Genomic DNA, 20,900 nt, shown 5'->3' with positions numbered 1-20,900 from the left:
TGGATGAGAGTAAACCCCCAGCCTGCCTGCAGCCTTCACCCCTGCCCAAATGCAGGAGGCCCCTCTACGTGAGCCATGTCTTGCAGAAACACTGCTGGATCTTGGGCATCATTTATCCAAAAGGCAAACATTATTTTAAAATAGGGGTCAAGGAAAGATAAGTTCTGCTCAGTTGACCACAGCACTCACTAAATCCACAGACACAGAGTGAAGAAGAGGGTGGGGACTGGCAAGGTGGAAGGGGCTTGTTAATCACTAGAGAAACAAGGGACATGACCCAGAGGAGAAGAGCAATGAGGGGTGAACAGAGAAAAGATAAAAGGAGCAAGATACAGAAACCCAAAATGCCCCATGAGAACAAGCAATAGTAATTGCTCACTTTCCAAAGGATCAGTCCATTTTAAGGTCTATGTACATCACAGGTGAAAGGATTGATGCCAATTATATAATCAGTGTGTTCGTTTGTTCTTGCATTGCTATAAAGAAATACCTGAGACTGGGTAATTTACAAAGAAAAGAGGTATGATTGCCTCAGGGTTCTGTAGTCTGTGAGCCAATTAAACCTCTTTTCTTTGTAAATTATCTTGCAGGAAACATGATGCTCGCTTCTGCTCAGCTTCTGGGGAGGCCTCAGGAAACTTGCAATCATGATGGAAGGCAAAGGGCGGGGGGTGGGGGGGGGGGTGGGGGGGGGGGGAGGTGCATCTCATGTGGCCAGAGTAGGAGCAAGAGTGAGCAAGGGGAGGTGCCACACACTGTTAAACAACCAGATCTTGTGAGAACTCTATTATGAGAACAGCACTAAGGGGATGGTGCTAAACCATCAGAAACGACCCCCACGATCCAATCAAATCCCACTAGGCCCCACCTCTAGCATTGGGGTTACAAGTCAACATGAGATTTGGGTGGGAACACAGATTCAAACCATATCAATTAGTTTGCTAAGAAACGTCAAAAAAGCACATGCCCTATCAGCAAGGAAAATGACAGGAATAAGTTCGGGCGAGGTTTTTAGCTAACCTGGGGACAGACCTCAACACAGTACAGTGGCAAGGTTCTCAATCAAATGATCAATACAAAATAATCAATACTTGGTGAATGGATCAATCATTAGTCAACCAGCAAACTATTTTTTTTAAGTCTTCAGGACCCTGGTGTAAATTCACTGAGACCAAAAACCTATGAAGCAAGAATCATTTTCTTTGCAAGCTGAACAGTAAATGGACCTGCAGGAAGCAAAGCTAAGTTAAAATAATCAGGACTTGATGTGAGAAGAGACAAATTTTGATGGTCAATAAAAGAAAGACACTGTCATCTGGAACAGCTGAAGATGACCTGGGCTGGGGGTCCGATGCTGATTGGTCAAACTCTCAGAAGGCATCGACTTTGGGCGTTCTCTCTCCTGCTACCTAGGGAGAGGTCAGCAAGGCTCTTAATGCCCAAACATTCTTCAAGGGTGGCTTTTGCTTATTCTAACAAGCCTAAGTTTGAAGGGTCTAGGAATCCTAGGCTAAAATGCTCCCTATATAATTCTTCCAGGGAGATAGTTATGTTTACTAATGGAAAAGTCTGTCTTGGTGCCAGAGGTCTGAATTTCGAAATTACCTCTTCTATTGTAAATTCTATAAACTCAACTCCTGGGACTAGACCAGGGTCTAAATTCTGAGTTCCTTCTTTCCTGAGGGCAATATTGGACATTTCCTGATGCTTACAAATGTGTCCCACGATTTAGATGCATTGAATCCACTCATTAGGGCCATGATTCCCACATTGAGGCCAAGACCCAGGAGACCAGGGTCTGCTCTCTACCTCACCACCCCCCGTCTTTCTGCTCTGAGTCCCCTTCTTAGAGGTCTTTGATTTCAAAGCGAGCTCTGTGCATCAAAGGCTTGCATGGTGAAGAATGCGGAAGGGGAAGGACTTGGCCCAGGGCAGCTGAATGACTTGGTATTGTTTGAAATCACAAGAACTGCTTTGGTCAGTTTCTGACACATGCTCGATCTCATATTTCTCCGCTTTCGTTTCTGCCATATAAAAGAATAGTAGAGAGAAAAAAAAAATATTCTCAAAATGTACTGTGGGAGAATAGAGGTACAGATGTCTGTCCTTCTTTCCTTCTTTCTAAATTTCTGTGTCTTAATTACCATAGAGTTTGCAGAGTGGAAAAGAAAATACCCTACCATAATACAGGAAGTAATCAAAAGCCACATCATGAATTTGTTTCTCCTCCCCCACTATGAAAAGGTAGAATATGAATAGAACGGGAAAGTCCATTAGAATAATTTGCTATTCATCATGAATTATAAATGACATGATGTACTCTTCATACGTATCTAATATAAACTTAAAATTTAGCCCTGTGGATTGCCTGCTGAATGACAGAGGCATGGCCACTTTTCTTGGAGCTGGCATTAGATTCTCACTGGGCTTTAACCTCTTGTTTTGTCGTTCTGAGATAGGTGAATAAGCTACTCTGTACCATCAGCCCCTAACAGCACAGAGAACGCAAACGCTGTTAGTCCTGCTGGTGAATGACCGAGGGGAGATCAGTCCATGTTTCCTCCCTGAATCCCAATTAGTCTCGCAGCTGGAGAGGCATCAGTGGCTGATAATGGCCTAACAACCTCCAGCACTAACAGATATGACCTCGGCGGTGGTGACAGGAATGCGAAATGCTGGCTGTGCGCGTGAACACCGCCACGGGAGCTTGGAGCCACCTTGAAAAACAAAATGTCCTAATATAAAAAGAATAAGGCCAATCAATATGTGGCAGATATAACAACAGCAACTTGAAAGCATCAAAGCTGGTTCTCTTCCAGTCCCAAAGAAAAAAGGATGTTTCTAGGGATCCTTAAAATAACGAGGAATATTGCCATTCAGGCCATTCACTTACAGAGGACTCCTCTATTTAGGCCTCCCTCCATGCAATTCCACGCCTTTTCTCTGCTCAAACACCTCCAATGTCCTGGTGACCAGGTGGACCATCCGGGCTCTTGGCCCATGCTGAGCCATGCTCCCATCACCTCTGAAGACCAGCAGCACCAGGAGGCACTTTCCTTGTGTGCTGTGTTTGAAAGAGATTTTTCTTTACCCAAAGTTTACACATTCTTTGGCCACACTTGTTCATTCAATGCCATTCAATGAACACATCCTGGGCATCTACCCAGGGCCAAGCACGGGGTTTGGGGTACAGCTGACCCATGAGGAGCTCCTGTCCCATAGAAAAGGCATGACACGGGGACCGGGAGGGCATCCCCATGTGGCGATGGGGGTGTGGAGGAGCACACACAGGACATGGCAGGAAGACACACAGCCCTGCAACAGGCCGGGAGCAACTTCTGCTCTGGGGTGCAGATGAACTTTGCTTTCCTATAAGGAAATAATGCTTGAGGTTGGCTTCCCTTTAAAAGTCACCCGTAGATATTTTTGCCTTAAACAAATAAAATTATGGAATACTCCAGGTGTGTGTGTGGACCACGTAATCACTGAAATCTTAGCCATGATTATTGTCCTGAAAAACAGAAAAGCCACTTTGTAGTTCCCCCATGTAATAACCATGTGGTGAAGAGCAGGCCCTGCCTACCTGTCTGTCCTGTACGAGCGTGCAACTCGCCAGGGGCAGGAGCCTATCCTGCTGATCATTAGAGTCTATCACATAGCATAATGCACAGCAGATAATAAATCCTTCAAAAAGAGACCTATTTGCAATTTCTATTTGTGATCTATCTGTGATTTCTAGAGATATCACATCTAATAGTTCGCAATGGACAGTACTTAGAGAAATAGGAAACAATCAGAGAATGAGTTGATTGTGCTTTTGAATATAATTTGATTCAATGGTTTCTACTTGGAGCAATGATATTGACACATAAAAGATTTACTGATTTTAATTTCATCATTAGAAACATATAAATGTAATATATACATGTGAAAAGAAAGATATTTTATTCACAAAGAGCCAATAATTACTATCTCTTCTGGTGACAGCTCTAGCCTTGTGCACCAAGGTGCAAAGCCAGGACCAACCCTGGGCCAGGCTGTTTCTGTCTGTGTGGACACGGCTTGGTTGGCCTCCAAGACAGACGAAAAGCTAGCAAGCAGCCTCAGGGAAGACTGCGGTGCACTCAAGGCGGGAAGCTGCAATTTCCCAAATATCAAAGGATGTTCCACAATGTTGTCTTTTCCACACTGCAATTTTCATAAATGAAAGCTTAGCCCTGAGCTTTCCTTGAAGCAGGATTGGATGTGTGGGGAGTCTGAAAAGCCGGTCCAAGGAGTCCTGTGACCTCTCTCTCTGTTGCTCTGGTTCTGTGGGTTGAGAAATCTCTATCGATTAATCACCACATACGCACACATATATGCATACAGGCACACATACATGCACACATGCACATGCACACACATGCACACACACATGCATGTGCTTGCACAGGAGGAGGGCGTTGCCTGGTTCGCCAGCCTCCTCCTATTATGTCCTACCGAGACCAGAATTTAGGCCTTCCCCAGAGTGAGGGCCCACAAAGTCCAGTCACAAAATACACAGCAGAATTGTGGTTGCATTTTTACCTTCTAAAAGGTAACAATTTCTGTGTGAGTTAGATTCAGTGGACTGTAATTATGCAGACGCTTAGCATTCCCCACGTCTTCGTCCATGCTGGGGATGCTTTCCCTGGCTGGGTTTTCCCACAGTGAGCTCGGCGCCAACTCAGAAGACAGCAGCTGTAACAGGCCGTGTGGAACTGAGAAGTGACCTGTGGAGCTCTGTTCCCTACTAGTTTCACCTTTGTGACATGATGTGCCATGACAAGCCACCAGTCAGGGAGAGTACAGCTACCCCAGTTCTGAAAGGAGGGTGGTGACTCTGGCCCACAATCAAGAGATGCCAAGGAGTGTGTGGGCTCCCATGGCAAACACGCTCAGCAGCAGCAGCAGCTCAGCAGGCCTCCTCACTTCCGGCCTCTCCACCTTCCTAGCTCCTGACCAGTGAGGAGCAGGCACATCCTGTGTGTGGAGGGACCAGCAGGTCCCCTTAAGACTCCACCCTCCAGTTGTGTGGAATCTACGCATCGGAAACAATGCGGAAGTCACGGGAGTGGTAAGGATGAGAAGTCCACTGCCCCTGGAGCATGCCTAGTGGCATTCCTGGGACCCAGCACTGGGCCATATGCTACCACCAGGCAGCTGCTGCAGCAGGAGCCAGGTCTTGCAGATACCACTGTCCCGCTGAGGCCACAGGACCCCATCTCAGCAGAAGGACGGTTCTACACTTCAGGAAAGTGAAGGACTCCCTCTTACTCCGGGGTAAAGGGTGTAAACCTTCCCCTGTTTTAAGTGAGAGGAGATGGGACTGTTATTTTGCTTTCAACAAAGTCAAAAAAAGGAAAAAGGGCAAAGTGATTGTTGATCAAAGGATACAGACATTCAGTTATAAGATGAGTAAGTTCTGGGGATTTAGCTGCAGCTTGGGGACTTTAGTTAATACAACCATATTGTGTGTTTGGAATCAGCTGAGAGAGTAGAGCTTAAGTGTCCTCACCACACACACACACACACACACACACGTAACTCTGTGAGTTGATGGACATGTTAATTACCTTGATTGTGGTATTCATTTCACAAACTGCATGTATATCAAATCATTGCATTATACACTTAAATGATGTAAATGTACAATGTTTATTTGTTAATTATACTTCAATAAAGCTGAGGAGAAGGGGGGAAAGGAAAGGAGGGCCCACATAGTCGACGGGGGCCCAAGGCAGCCAGGTGGTGGCAGCTGGGCCTTGTCCGTCAGCAGCAAGGCAGGAAGAACCAGGGCTCCAGGGTGAGTGCTTCCACGTCTCACAGGGAGCAGCTGATGCCCATGAGGCAGGTCTGGGTTGGGCAGGCACCTAGAGGAGCTGGGGTTTGAACCGGGTCTAGAAGATGATTAGGGTTTTGCCAGTTGGAAAGGGAAGAACAAAAACCAAGAAGGAAAAATGATTCTCTAAATAATCGGGTTTGACACTGAAATCCCTTCCTGCCCCCTCTTCCCTGCACCTCACAGGGTCTTCCTGGTTCTTGCAGGGGCTCCCCCTTCATGCTCCCTTGCCTCCCTCCACCAAAAATAAATTCCAGTGCATTTCAAAGGCCAAGAATTACACACTTTAAAATCCTACTCCAGAAATGGGATGGATGGTGCTGAAAACGGGATTTGAAAGAGAACAGAGGATGGCTCCAAAATAAGCTCTTTTAGAGTAGAAAAAAATACAAAAATAAGTAGCAAACAATTGGGAAAGTAACGAAATTGGATTCCAGCATGGTCTGTATGGTCACAAAGCCATGGGGACCCCCAAGCCTTGCTGCGAAGCATTAGGTCCCTCTAATGAGTGTTTCTGCACAGCCTACATGGGGAAGATGACCGCAGGGCACTGAGGCGCCTCTCACCCCAGCCCAGGGCTGGGCAGGCCAACCAGAGGTATCTGAGCTGAGTCTCTCAGCAGAGGCTTGGGTTGAGATTCTTCAAGGCATCACCTGCAGGTGTCAGGTGCAGAGATTAAACCTCCATTCACTCTGTATGGATTTCTGGGGCTGCCTCTCCTGGAGTTGCTGCCTTCAGTGATCATGAGTAGAAAGCCACCAAGGACTTGGGAAGTGAGGAAGAAAGGACCAGGAGGCTGCCCACATGTGAAGTGTCGAAGAAGGTGTGCAGGCAATTTGTCCAGGGCTTCTTGATGGGATGCTGTGAGTTCAATAGCATCCCCCAAACAATACGTTGAAGTCCTAACACCTGGTACTCGTTACTGTGCCCTTCAATGGAAATAGAACCTTTGTAGACATAATTAAGATGTGAGCTAAGCTGAGGACATACTGGAGGAGAGTGGGCGCTAATCCAATATGATGGCCTTTCCTAGGATAGAAGAGGCCCAGGCAGACACACAGAGAGGGTCTTGTGAAGATACGAGCAGGGACTTCAGTGGTGCTGCCACAATCAAGGAACACCAAGGCCTGCCTGCTGCCACCAAGGCCAGGAATGGGCAGGGAACACATTCTCCCTGCGAGCCTTCATGAAGGAGCCAACGCTGCTGACACCTTGGTTTTGGACTTCTGGCTTACAGAGTACAGTGCTGTTGCTGAAAGCCACTCAGATTGTAGAGACTTGCCATGGCAGCCACAATAAGAAAATACAGGGGACAAGTGTGAAAAATCATCTGCCCTCATGCGAAGGAAGCTCGGATCCTCCACGCTGGCCGGTGTGGATGAAGGGGAGTCTGTATGAACGACATGGCCTGAATTGGCATTCTGGTGTCGTTATGGCATCCACGGCCATCAGCCTTCCTCCTATCTGTGGCTACGTCTCTGAGCATAGGAGGGTGATACCACCAGACACTCACATGCCAGCAAGGGCTGCGGGGACCTGAGTCCTGGGCGGCTGTTGTACCTCTACCTACTTGTCCTGTAAAACAGTGAACACCTCTGCCTTCTTGCCACTCGCCTCCCATCACATCCATGTCCTCTCTCTGCATGTCTTACTTCCTCTCATCTCCTTTACTTCTCCCTCTGCCACTAAATCAGCACTGATACCAAGACGTCCCCAAACTATTAATTTCCTTTAAATGGCAGCATCTCTACCTTCCCACTTAAACTCCAAAAGGCCATTAGTCCATCTTCCTGCCATCTCCATAGCCAATTCTGCATCATCCGTGACTTTGCATTGTCAGCTTCATAGCTCTGCTGATCAAGCAATGTTCACTGCGCACTTCCTGTGGCCAGCAGGGGCTGGCAGCATCGTGCAACCTCTTGGGACAACCCACAGAGACAGCTCTGAGGCAGGGGCATCAGGCCCACATTGAATGATGATATGGCCAAGGTCAGTTTCCTTTTCCAAGGTCACACATCCAGTCTACCCTTGATATGGAAATTTCCCAATTCTAACTGTCCTCCTGTACTCGTGCCCACTCCCATATACTAGTGATGGACTGCCTCCAAATCCCTTCTCCAGCCCTCTGTCCCCTCCAACTCCCAGCTAGAAGGCATGCAGCCTCTGCCCTCTCTCCCACTGCTGTCAATCAGGCCTCTGGAATTTACCACTCTGGTCCTGCTCTCCTACCTGAGTGTCAATCCCGTAACTTCCACTCCTCAGAGGGACTCTGCTGAAAACCTTCCCACCCTTCAAACACACTCAGTTGAACTCATTACCCTGGCTCTATCCTGGGTATTTTCAACCACAGCTTTCTGTCTTAGTCTGTGCTGCTCTTCTTCCTTGACCCATATCCAATACTTGGGCTCAATTTTGACCGTCTGTGTGCTCTTTCACTCACTGGGCAGGTAGCTACCACAAACCGTTGTTTATCTAAGTGCCTCCAGGGTAGTTTCTCAACTCCATATCCAGGGCTCTGGCTCTTCTCTTGGTGTGCTGAATGCACCTGTCCTCACCCTACATCCACTCAGGAGCAATGCAGACTCATAGAAACAACTCCCTGTGGCCCAAGACACCATGACCGCCAGCTCTTCTTCTACTCCTCTTTCCTGACATTTCTTTCTAGTGTTGATCCGGCTACTGCCAGGGTTTTGTTCCTGACATACTCAGAGCTTTCTGCTCCATTATTTTTTGGGGGGTTTGCTTTTTTTTTTTTTTTTTGAGACACAGACTCACTCTGTAGCCAGGCTGGAGTGCAGTGGTGTGATCTCTGCTCACTGCAACCTCTGCCGCCAGGGCTCAAGCAATCCTCTTGCCTCAGCCTCCTGAGTAGCTGGGACCACAGGTGTGCACCACCACACCCAGCTAATTTTTTGTATCTTTAGTAGAAATGGGGTTTCGCCATTTTGGCCAGGATGGTCTCGATCTCTTGATCTTGTGATCCACTCGCCTTGGCCTCCCAAAGTGCTGGGACTACAGGCATGAGCCACTGCACCCAGCCCATTATTAATAGCAAACATGAGCCATTCTTTATGGAGTTCTTATTCCATTCATTGTTTCACATGCATCACTGCTAATTCTCACCACGGCTGTGAAAGGTTCTCACCACGGCTGTGAAAGGTACCCACCACTGTGTTCATTTTTTAAATGATGAAAGAATGGCCAACAGCTTCATGAAAAAATGCCCAACATGGCTAATCATCAGGGAAATGAAAATTAAAGCCACAATGAGATCTTGCCCCACACCTGTTCAAAGGGCTACTGTCAAAAAGGAAAAGGAGAGCACGCACTGGTGAGGAGGTGGGGAGAAGAAAGCCCTTGCATGCGGCTGGGGGGATGCAAATCAGTACAGTCATTATGGAAAACACTAGGGAGATTTCTCAACAAAATAAAACTAGAACGACCACAGGACCCAGCAAGTCCCAGTCTGGTGTCTGTCCAAATAAAACATAGCCAGTACGTCAAATGGATATCTGCACCCCCACATTGATTGTAGCACTATTCACAGGAGCAAAGATATGAAATCAACGTAAGTGCCCATCAAGGAAGAATGAATAAAGAAAATGTGGCATCTATACACAGTGGAATACTATACAGCCTTTAAAAAGAAGGAAATCCTGTTACTTACGACAATGTGGATGAATTTGGAGGACATTATGTTAAACAAAATAAAGCCAGACACAGAAAGACAAATACTGCAATGACCTCTTGCATCCATCCATGTACGTATGCACACATGGCTATGAAGACAATTGCTGCAAGGAACTGGTTCTTGTGCTGGACTTATGAAGACTACATCCCCCTTTCTGCAGTATGCAGGAGAGCTGGTGGTGAAGGGGCAGGAGACCGATGGCTTGGCTCAAGTAGTCAGGCATGGGGAGCAAATTCACCCTTCCTCAGCCTTTTGTTCTATCCAGGCCCTCAACAGATTGGACGAGGCCCACCCATATGGGGAAGTGCCATCTGCTTTACCCAGTCTACCCATTCAAATGCTAATCTCATCTGGAAACCCTCTCACAGACACATGCAGAAATAATATTTAGCCAAAAATCTGGGCACCCCATGATCCAGTCTAGTTGACACATAAAATTCACCATCACCTGCTCTGCCAGGAACATCTGTTCCTCAGCCAATGAAATTATCCTGGCAATCATCTTATCCTGAATTGTCTTCACATGTAGTTCAAAAGTGATCTTCAAGGCAACCAAGTCAGATTACCATGAATTCCACATTTTGGGGCACTCGAACACTATGATAGAGAAAGAAAAGATAACACGGGCTCATGGAATGCAAGACTAAATGTTCATGGCCCCCTTTCTCTTCCAATTCCACTCCTATTGGAGTCTAAGCGTGACCTTGCTCAGGTACCAGCCTGCGAGCCAGAGAAGGCAATGTGACTGATCCCGCTCACTGCCCCCAGCCTTTCTCATCCCTTCACCTTGATCTCATTAAGCAAAACATAAGGAGCTGATTCCACAGCAGACAAGCAATTCGATGGTTGTAAAGTGCTTACTCATGTGAGGTAAATTAACTCCCACAAAGCATTATTCACTAATTTGCCCCATTGTAAAAATGTCATTGACTACATGGAGCTTTTTAATGTCTTAGATTTCCGGCCTAGCTGTTAGCAGCACTCAAAATACGCCTTCTCTTGAACATGGAGGAGGGAAGTCTCGATAGGGGCATTCCAAAATGGCAGCTTCTGCTGCATGGAATAAAATGCGTATACTGTACTAGATTTTACTGGCACCCAATTCCTGAAATGTGGTTTCCAACTTCTGTGACAGGTAAGTAAATTCCATGTCATTATCATGTTAGTTGCTATTATCCAAATAGTTTTCCCATGTAAATGCTGACACCATCTAGACTTGATTTTTCTCATAATAAAAGTATCTGGTAATATCAACACATCCAAGTCTTCATTATAGCAATTTTTATAGCTATTTGAGGCACATGAGATTGGAATCAGAATTTTAGAGGCTGATATTTTCTTTTCCTTTTGAAACAGCTTTTAACCAAAAATTACCTTTTATGTAATAAGAGTATGATTCATGAGAGGAGTTTAGCTTGAGGTTCTTTCCTCGTGGTATAAACTCTAGAATACGCTGTGCAATGCATTCAGACAGATTCATGACTCACATTTGTAGAGGTTTAGTTAGGACTATTGAGTCGTGGTGGGTTTGAGGGATGCTGGTATGAATAAAAGTTTTGTTAAGCATGTTCCTTCTTCTTTGTCTTCATTGTTTGAAGACTCTTAATGTCTGCTTTTCTCTAAAACTCTTTCTAATCCCTATAGAATAACCATTTGTTCAAAATCTCAGTTTCCTGCTCTTTGTAAAGGCAGAGGGATGAACCCACACACGTCAACACCTCAGAAACACCCCTCAGGCCCTGGCTTCCACCCCACAACCCGCCTAACCCCTGCTTCAAAATGCAGCCAGCTGGGCTAGGCTTTGAGACACAGAGCTGACGGTGTTGCTTTCCAGCCTGAGGCTTGGTGGCAGCCCACAGTGACCACAGAGTCTTATACACACACACACACATACACACACACACACACACACACACACACAGCCCTGACAGTGGACCCTGGAGGTCTGCCCTCCACACAGGGACCCAGGCTGCCATCTCTGGTTAGCACAATCTGAGTGTCTGGAACATTCCATATTGGTTACCAAGACCAGGCATTTGGTCCAAAGGTGCCCACACCCTAAATACCACCCCTCACCAACACACACAGGTATGCACATATCATCTCACAAGGCTGAGAAGTGTCGAGCAACTTCTCCAAATTATGACATAAATGGAATGCAGCTGTTTTACAGGGCTGGCCACACACCCATGGCAGATGCAAAGAGAGGAGGGATGCAATGCGTTCACTATTAGGATGGTAAATGTGGCTTATAGAAAAAGGCAGGAGATACACGAATGTCAAATGTTTTAAGAGTGTGGACAAGTGTTCAGCCAGGTTGAATACCACTGCATCTATAATACAGCTTAATATAAGACTGATTTAGAATGGCATTTTGAGATTACTAAACAATAAATAACACCTGAAGCAATAATATAGCAAACACTTATCAGTATAATTTATTATACTGCCTTATGAACATATGGTATGGATTTTAAGATATAGTATACAATAAAAGTTATCTTAGAAAGAGTACATATCTAAGACATACTTTATACGATGACAAGATTGTTTGCTATATAATGGGAAAAACCAACTAAGAACTCCAGTTTCACCACAAATGGAAACATCATCCATGAACCTGACTCAACACCCAAGTGCCTAAATGAAAATGAAAGCTTCCAATAAGAGCTCAGGTCTTCAGATGAGGCACCAACCTGGCCCTGGCTCTTTACAACCCTACAACCAACTCTGAACTGGGTAAAATAAGCTACATTTTAATTGTTATTGCATAATTAATCCACATGCCTATATCTCTTGTGTGCTTGGTTCAAAAAATGACCTGGATGGCTCAGAAAGGTAATTTATATGAATCAGAACAAGATTTAGCCAGGGTTCTGTTACTGCTGGCTTGTCTAAGTGCTGGTCTTCTGCGTCAACTACTGATGGACTAGAACAGAGTCATGTTCCTTAAAAAATCCTCAACTCAGCCAGGCATGGTGGCTCATGCCTGTAATCCCAGCACTTTGGGAGGCCGAGGCAGGTGGATCACCTGAGATCAAAAGTTGGAGACCAACCCGGCCAACAGAGTAAAACCCAATCTCTACTAAAAATACAAAAAATTTATCTGTGCATGGTGGCAGGCACCTGTAATCGCAGCTACTAGGGAGGCTGAGGCAGGAGAATTGCTTGAACCCGGGAGGAGGAGGTTGCAGTGAGCCGAAATTGTGCCATTGCACTCCAGCCTGGGCAACAGGAGCAAAACTCCATCTGAAAAAAAAAAAAAATCCCCAACCCCCTGTCAAGTTCTATACACTTTCTCTCTCAACACACAAGCTGGGCCAGTGTTTTTACCAGTGCTGGGAACCACAGCTGAGCCCAGGATGGACAGACATGGAAGTGAACCACACATGGCTTGGCCCCCGTCTGCATAGCCTTCATCTTCCCTCTAAGGACTTTCCAGTTACCAATTTGTTCTCAGTTTAACTGTCTTTATATTTAACTTTATATTCAGACAGCTACATTTCTGAATTTCTCCAGGTAATTAATTGTCTCCTGCTTCCTATGAATAATATTCTTTCTGCAGGAAGAGTCAGCACCATCTTGTGGGTCTAGAAAACTGTAAAGCTCCCCAAGGTCATGTTTTATGAGGGTGCTGAATTCAGAAGCCAGTTCTAAGATATAATAAGAACATAAGTAAAGACATCATCCAAATGATGGCTGCTATACATATTAAAGAGTAGGTTTAGTAAACCTTAAAATACGGATCATAATTACATTAATATGAAAATAATTATTTAATAATTATCCAATTATCTTCATGTGTCACAGGTCCAAGAATAGAAGAGAACCTTCTACTCAAGGCTTTTCTCTGCTGATCATGGCACAGTTGTACGTGATTTTGATCATAGATGTTCTTTTGCTAGAAACCACAAGGCAGGGGATGAAAACTCTACACAAACCAGTGTTTAGTGCAGCATCACGGAGGCCATTGAATAGTAGGGTCCTATAAGATTCCACAACTCCATCACTTTGAGAGCATTGCCAATAATACTGACTCCTGGTGATGAGTGACTTACTAAGGAAATTATAGATTATGTTGAGAGTTTTCTATGTTGTTTCTTTCTTTTTTTTTTCCCCCCCTAAACGTAAAAGTATCTAACAAATTTGGGAAGAATTTCATCCAGTGTGCTACTTTTTCTTTATGCTTTGACACTTAGGTGAACGCAGGGTTTCTCTAGAACATGCAAGTCACATGGCTTCCTGGTGAATTAGGTGTTACAATAATTAAAGCAATACCAGATACCAGGTAAGACTTCTTCCTGCAATGAGAGCTACATATTTATAAAATAGTTGAGTTGCTCACAGTAGACTGGGTAAGTGCCTAGGGATTACTCAGAAGACAAACCAGTAGAGGCAAGAGGAGGAAATGGGTCACCTGCTTCCTTTTCTCCCTCTTACTTCTTTTCTAGTTACTATGAAACAGACTTCCTTCTTCCCAGGCAGAGGAAAGCCCCCTCTTTTCCCTCCTTCTCCCTCAGCACCTTCTAGGCAGCCCAAACACTAGATTTTTAAGCCCCTAATACTCACAGAAAAGAGAAACCAATGGATTGATGACTTTGAAAATCTAAGAAGAAATCGTTAACGACCCCATTCTGCTAGCATAAGTGAGTTCACAGCTCGGACCGCTGCAATTAGTGTCTCCATTTTCAACATTATTTAAGGCAAAAACGATAAAAACAAAAGTAAAGTAGAAGCCGGGGTGCGGGAAAAGATCACAGAGACTCTGAAATAATAAACCAGACACAGAGAATCATGGGGGGAGCTGGAAAGACACCCCAGTGAAAGCCAACGAAAACCTAAAATAAATTACAGACACTAAAGCCAAGAAGCCCTTGATGAATGTAATAGGATATAGAAAGTTACTTTGATAACTGTGCTCATTATTCTCAGGAATTTATAACATATTTTGAATAAAAATAATTAAACTAGAAAAATGTTGTTCAACGGTACCACCTGCATTTAGCCCCCACTCTCCAAATTTCTTCTATGGAAAATTCCTCGCTTCTATTTGTAATTAATTAATACATGTTGTCTCTCATTTTAAGTGATTGGAAAATTATTTGTCTCCCATCTCAGAAGACGGTTATTCACATTAGTTTGAAGAACATGAAACGGCCTATATTTGGCCCTGTTTGACCCATAAGAAAGGTCAATTTCATCTGGTTCATGGTAATGCATATGTTGATGCCTTCTTTAGTAAAGAAATATGCATCCTCCTCCACAGTACTTCTATGCATAATCTTCTCTTGCAAAAATTACCCACTTGCAAGGCAAAGGCAGTGACCCAAAGCTTGAACCACTTATGATATTGGGACAAAACCCTTTCTCCATGCACAGTTTGCAAAAGAAAATGGAACTGAGGAGCTTAGAAGTCAGTGGGTGTCGGGATATGCAGGGAGTATAGAAATGAAGTCTTGAATAAACTGGGTGAGAAGTAGATTCCTTTTGATTGTTGTCTCTTGCTTTTTAATGTTCTCAGAAAACGGCTGTATCTTTCAGAGTCTCTCAAGGATTTTTAGATAAAAAGAGAGGTTTTATCTTTGCATGTCTATAAGCAGTGAAAAACTCCGGAGACCAAAACCTACAGGCAATTCAAATAAACTAAATCCGATCAAGGTAATATCAATGCCAGAATTAGAAGAAAACCCAGAGAGAATATCAATAACAACATTAAAACAGCAGGTTTCAACTGGAATCAATAGACAGAATAAACAGAAAAAATTAAGTCACAAAGTGTTAGCAGATAAAAGCTCCCCACTCATTAAAATTCTGTTTGTCTTTGTGTCTTTTTATCAATGTACCTATATATCTGTGCAAGTGTATCAAAGTTTGTAATGTAAAAGAATGATGAAATAATCTAATTAATTTCCGGTGTCATTCTACATATTTCTTTCAAGTTGAAACTGCAATATTAACAATGGTTTGCAGTTTAATAAAATATCTTTATGTCCTATTAACTCATATATCAGCTTGTTATAAAAGCCACTTTCTATCAAATAGCTAAACTTCAAAAGAGTTTTGCTTTGATCAGAAAGAAAAAATCAGGTTCATTCCATTTGTACTGAATAACCTCGCTCAGTTTTATAGAAAGGCAGTTGTCTGTAGCTGCTGAGCTCTCATGAAAGATATTCCAATGGGCAAAAAAATAAAAAAGACAGAATATATTGAGGGAACCATTGAGCAAGGGAAGTGTGCTTTTAACTTCAATAGGCAGGGGAATCTGGCTTTTGAGAGCACAGGAATCCCCAGCAGAGGAGGCCCCAGGAACCTCCCAGAGCACAGACAGGTACCAGCCCTAGAGTGGAATCTCAGGAATGCCACCTCCACTGAAATTCCAACTGCTAGATTTTTTTTTTTTTTTAAGTCTCAAATCCTTCCCATTGACAAGTTTCGTTGGGGTAGCAAAGAATTTTTAAACAATGCTCCTTAGTTGCCACAATGCAAAAATTCTCTTGACTGCAAGATGTGCCCCCATGCCACGTCCAGAGGTCTGGGCAGGTCTCTGTCTCACCTTACCTCTCATCGCTGGACACTTTCCCTTCTGCGTCTCTGCCAGTGCCGTGTGCCAGGCTTGATTCTGCAATATCCAGGTTATTCAAGAAGGTCAGGGGCTTCCTCAGGTTTTTCCCTTCAGTGTAGCAGCTGAAATAGAAGTTGAAAATGAAACTGGCTTTATTTGTTTGGTATTTTTTCCAAAAGAGACTCCAAATGCACCTGTTCTTCTTGGAACAAACCTGAGTGGTCAAGCGTTCTGGGAAGGACAAATGTGAGGGTCCCTAGAAAGGGTCTGCATTGACATTCCTGGTCTCCTTGGATGTCAGCAGAAGTCTTGTGTTGCCAGCACAAATACACGTCTATCCTGGCCCCCCAGCAGGTGTGTGGCATTGCCTGCAGCACATTCTAATGCTACCTGGGCAACGTGCTTTGCCTCTCACAAATAGAAAAAAGCTTAGACCTAATGAGGAGATAAGGTTTGATGGCAAGAAAGTGCCCTGAATCGCAGAGACAGAACCCTGGCAGCAAGGCACCGACTTCGGGAATCCTAAGTTTCACAGTCAAAGAAAATGCCAAGTATGAAAGTATTAGTCTAGAAAACGAGCCTGAAAAAAAATTGGGGTGTTGAGAACGAGAACGATGACTGTGGAGTGCAGTGGGGTGATAGTTTCACTCTAGGAGGATCCCAGAACCCTGGTCTCTGAAGGGAGTGGGGCAGTGCTTCTCTACTGGTATATAATTTTATAATTTTATTCATGTTGAAACTTTAACTTCAGAGACCACCCTGACAAACTGATAAAAATGCCTTTGCTACGGGACCTTCCTGTATATTCTGGGGTACAGGCTTTTGTTGAGTTGGTAAACCTCCTCCACAGAGCGGCATCCCCAGCTACCAACCCCTATGTCCCACCAGGGACCTCTAATCACTGTGGTGGCTGAAAGCACTTCCAGACCTTTCCAGAGCCCACGCCCACCTGCATTTCAGGGAGAAAGTTGTATTTCCCCACTTCTTAACTAATTCAGGCCACATCTGGGCACGCTTTTGTAAATCTTAACTTTGTTCTCTCAACAATATTAATAGCATTTTTTTCAAGGTGCCTCTTGACATTTTCCTTCCATTTTTTTCATTCTGATATTTCTGTTCAAAAACAGCCAATGGACTGTCACAGTCTCCAAAAGTCATTTCCAAAACGGAAGCTGTAAGCAAGTTGATCAATTGAGATGCAGGACAAAAGTTAGCAATTAAAGCCTAGAGAAATTAAGCTTCCTAATGGTTTTATATTGACAATAGTCTGTGTATGTAATTTCTAAATAATTTTTCATATATTGAAGATTTTCGCTCATTTTTTTTTCCACACATGGAGTGAAAAATTGTAAAACTTGGAGATACTATTAGTCTACCACAATGGTTCTCAATCCAGGGTGATCTGGGCCCCTGGGCCAGGTCTGGAGACACTTTGGCCCTCACATCGGAGGGGGTTCTGCTGGCATCCAGTTGGTGGGGGGATGCAGGGATACTGTCAGGTGGCCTGCAGTGTACAGGTCAGCGCCCCCTTGCAAAGAACCACCCAGCCCAAAATGTCTATGGCACTGAGGTTGAGAAACTCTGGTCTGCCAATTTAATCAAAAAGGTTTTGGCCTGAAGATGAGGGCCCCACAGTGTGGTCATGTCCTATAAAGCTAAGAGAATCTGGGGCCCCTCCCAGAGGCGGTGCTCAGCCAATATTCCTGTGCACTCCTAGAGCCTTTGCTCATTTCATTCCAGGACCCAGCTTGTAGGGATCCCATTCAAGTTTCCTCACACCCCCGTCAAAGCCCACCCAAGTCTTCCTGCTCCTGTGTGAGGAGCGGGCCTAGCCTCCTTAGTGGGGCTGCTCCATGGCTTGACTTTGTGATGTGCTCATTGCTTTCCTCCATCCAGATGGGGTGTGCAGGAAGAAGTGACTGCTGACTTTGCAACCCAACTGGGTCAAGGGTTTTTGAAGCTGAATGGATCCAACTCCCTCATTTCACAAACGAGGAGCCCAAGGCCCAGATGACCTCACATTTCTAGATCACAGCACAGTCACCCCAATAGCAGAGGGAAACCCACATGCTCAAATCCCCAGTACTTCCTCCCGCAGGCCCTCATGCCATCTTTAACAGAAACAGACAGAACAACCTTTCTAAACAAGGCATTTTGCATTAGGACAGAATTGTATCTCCTCTACAACAAACTTATTTTCATTCGAAGATATTTGCCTCATGTCTGAGCAACACGGACGCTGTTGCACAGACAAGAGCCTGCTGTTTCTTTTCATGATCAGTAAGACAAAATTCTAACTCATTTTCCCCAAATCAAACAAAGGAACACTTCGTAAACCTGTCTGTGGGCTGGGGACTGGATAAATCCCTGTCTAATCACCTCATTAGACTGTTACAACCATCTATGGAAACATGGAAATTATCTCACATTTTGGCTCTCGATCCTTCTCACATTGTTTTAAAATGTGAACAGAGTACTCCAAGCTCACCATCAGCAAAAGGACACCTTCCCCTGGCAGGGCTGTGCTATCTCCAGCCAGATCCAAGGATTGGAACACCATAGGGCTGAGCTCAGTTCCAAAGAAAACTTAACTGTGTTGGGTGTAACCTGTCCAAGTCAAATTCTGCATGTGACCAAAATGAATAAAGGCCAAAGACACATGCACACGTATGTTTATTGTGGCACTATTCACAATAGCAAAGACTTGGAACCAACCCAAATGTCCATCAATGATAGACTGGGTTAAGAAAATGTGGCACATATACACCATGGAATACTATGCAGCCATAAAAAGAATGAGTTCATGTCCTTTGCAGGGACATGGATGAAGCTGGAAACCATCATTCTCAGCAAACTATCACAAAGTCAGAAAACCAAACACCGCATGTTCTCACTCATAGGTGGGAATTGAACAATGAGAACACTTGGACACGGAGGGGGGAGGGGGCGGGGAGGGCTGGGAACATCACACACCGGGGCCTGTGGGGCTGGGGAGGGGATAGCATTAGGAGAAATACCTAATGTAAATGAGTTGATGGGTGCAGCAAACCAACATTGCACATGTATACCTATGTAACAAACCTGCATGGTGTGCACATGTACCCTAGAACTTGAAGTATAATAAAATAAATGAATAATTCAATAAAGGGAGTTGCTCAAAAAAAAACAGCGGCTAAGCTTTTCAAAACACAGGTTTCCCAGCACCACAGAGATTAAGGGAAATTGAGCCTTCCTTACTGAATCCTTATCTCCTGCTTGATGGTGTCATAACAAGTCTTGGCTCCTGGTTTGGACCTGACATTTACTGCCCATCAAGCTCGTCCTGAGGCAAGGTCCACACAATGTAGACATGTGACCTGACTCAAAATCTCCATGAATCGCTGAGTCACTCGACCACTGCCTTCCTAGCGGCTTCTCAGGAACACCTGTGCGCTAAGAATGAACCTGGGCGAGGAGATCAGAAGGCACTGCCATCTCCTTATTTTAATAAGATCCCGAGAAAGCGAACCCTTCAAGGCCTGGGCACCCAACACTCCCGTCTGCACAGACCTTGCAAGGAAGGCCTGGCCGGCCAAGCGCTGGCCTCACAGCTGCATGTTGTTACAAATCTCTCAGTGGGACCTTCCTCCGGGAAGAGCGTTCGCGTGTAAAATGTGTTGTGTACCATTCTTCACCACGATACTAAGGCAGAGAATGCAGTGAGTGGAAGAAAGCGTGCAATAAGCATAGGCATGCACGTGTCTCCCCTAATGCACATGCAGAGACTGCTCTCCCCCGAGCTTACGGGAAACGTCCTGCGCAGCTGACCAGTCATCCGACGTTGCAGAGAGCAGCGTGGGTCCGAGGGAAGGCTGCGGCCGGGGACGCCCAGACTGGAGGCCTCGTCTGCCCCACCCAGCCTCGGACTTCTCAGGCTTCTCGGCCCGAGGGAGAAACATTTCGAAATTCTTTAAGAAGCAAGTTTTCCGTGGGCTGAGTGGACTTCTAGGGCCCTGACCACACTGACCTGGGCTTGTGGAGCTCCGCCCGCAGGCCCCTGAAGGTCTCGGTTTCTGCCTCATGGCCGTGGCTGTGCTTGGAAGGCCCCGGGAGCAGCCAGGGAGCGCGCTGCCTGCCCTCCACGGCGGCCGCCTGCGGGGAACAGGGCAGCGTCGAGCAGGCGGAAGGCGAGCGAAGCAGAGTGAAGCACACGCAGCCAAACCATATCACCGCCACCCCGTGTGACTGAGCTCAGGGCTTGCCTTTGAGGCCCAGGGTCAGCTGGAGACTAGCGGGAGCTCTAATCTCGCGCTGCGTCAGGGCGGGAACTGCAAGAGGCCGCCCCCGGCAGGCCGCGCATGCGCACTCCCGCGGGCACGCTCACCCGCGCTGACCCGGCTACGCTGGACCCAGGTGCGCTGGACCCAGGTGTGCGCCACCGCCACCTCCTGCGCCTACACCCCGAGAGTGGCCGCCGCCAGCAGTGGCATCCGGACTGTCCCAAGTCATCCTTCGTCTGTTTCAGTGTCTTTATGAATCACTAGCTTTGAGGGATGAAAACGTCCACATGGATGCAGGGTCTGATATTTATGGAAAGTTTGTGCCCAATGCAATCAGCTGTTGGCTCAGCCTGAAGATCGCTGGGATAATATTCCTGGGGTCCGAGTATAATACGCCCGGCATACACTTTCCCATGCATTAGGGTTTGGAAGTTGGATAACAAATATATTGTTAATCTAACAGAAAAAAAGGACTTTAAAAATATAAGTGAGTAATTTGAGAGCACTCTCAAAACATAATGTTATCTA

The 20,900-nt window shown here is 45.4% G+C and overlaps 1 long non-coding RNA gene across 1 annotated transcript in view; it reads right to left on the bottom strand.

Moving 5' to 3' along the window:
- Positions 1–20,458, bottom strand: part of LOC129527954 (uncharacterized) — a 119,183-nt gene extending 98,725 nt beyond the window's left edge. The window contains exons 1-2 of the long non-coding RNA XR_008673065.2: positions 20,120–20,458; positions 16,110–16,235 (exon numbers count right to left, since the gene is read on the bottom strand). This is a non-coding gene — a long non-coding RNA (uncharacterized lncRNA). The remainder of the gene's footprint in view (positions 1–16,109; positions 16,236–20,119) is intronic.
- Positions 20,459–20,900: the final 442 nt, after the last annotated feature.

This window comes from Gorilla gorilla, chromosome 19 (genome assembly GCF_029281585.2).
Source record: "Gorilla gorilla gorilla isolate KB3781 chromosome 19, NHGRI_mGorGor1-v2.1_pri, whole genome shotgun sequence".
Lineage (NCBI taxonomy): Eukaryota > Metazoa > Chordata > Mammalia > Primates > Hominidae > Gorilla > Gorilla gorilla.
Note: the sequence above shows the minus strand (reverse complement) of the source record. Positions and strands in the feature narration are given on the sequence as shown.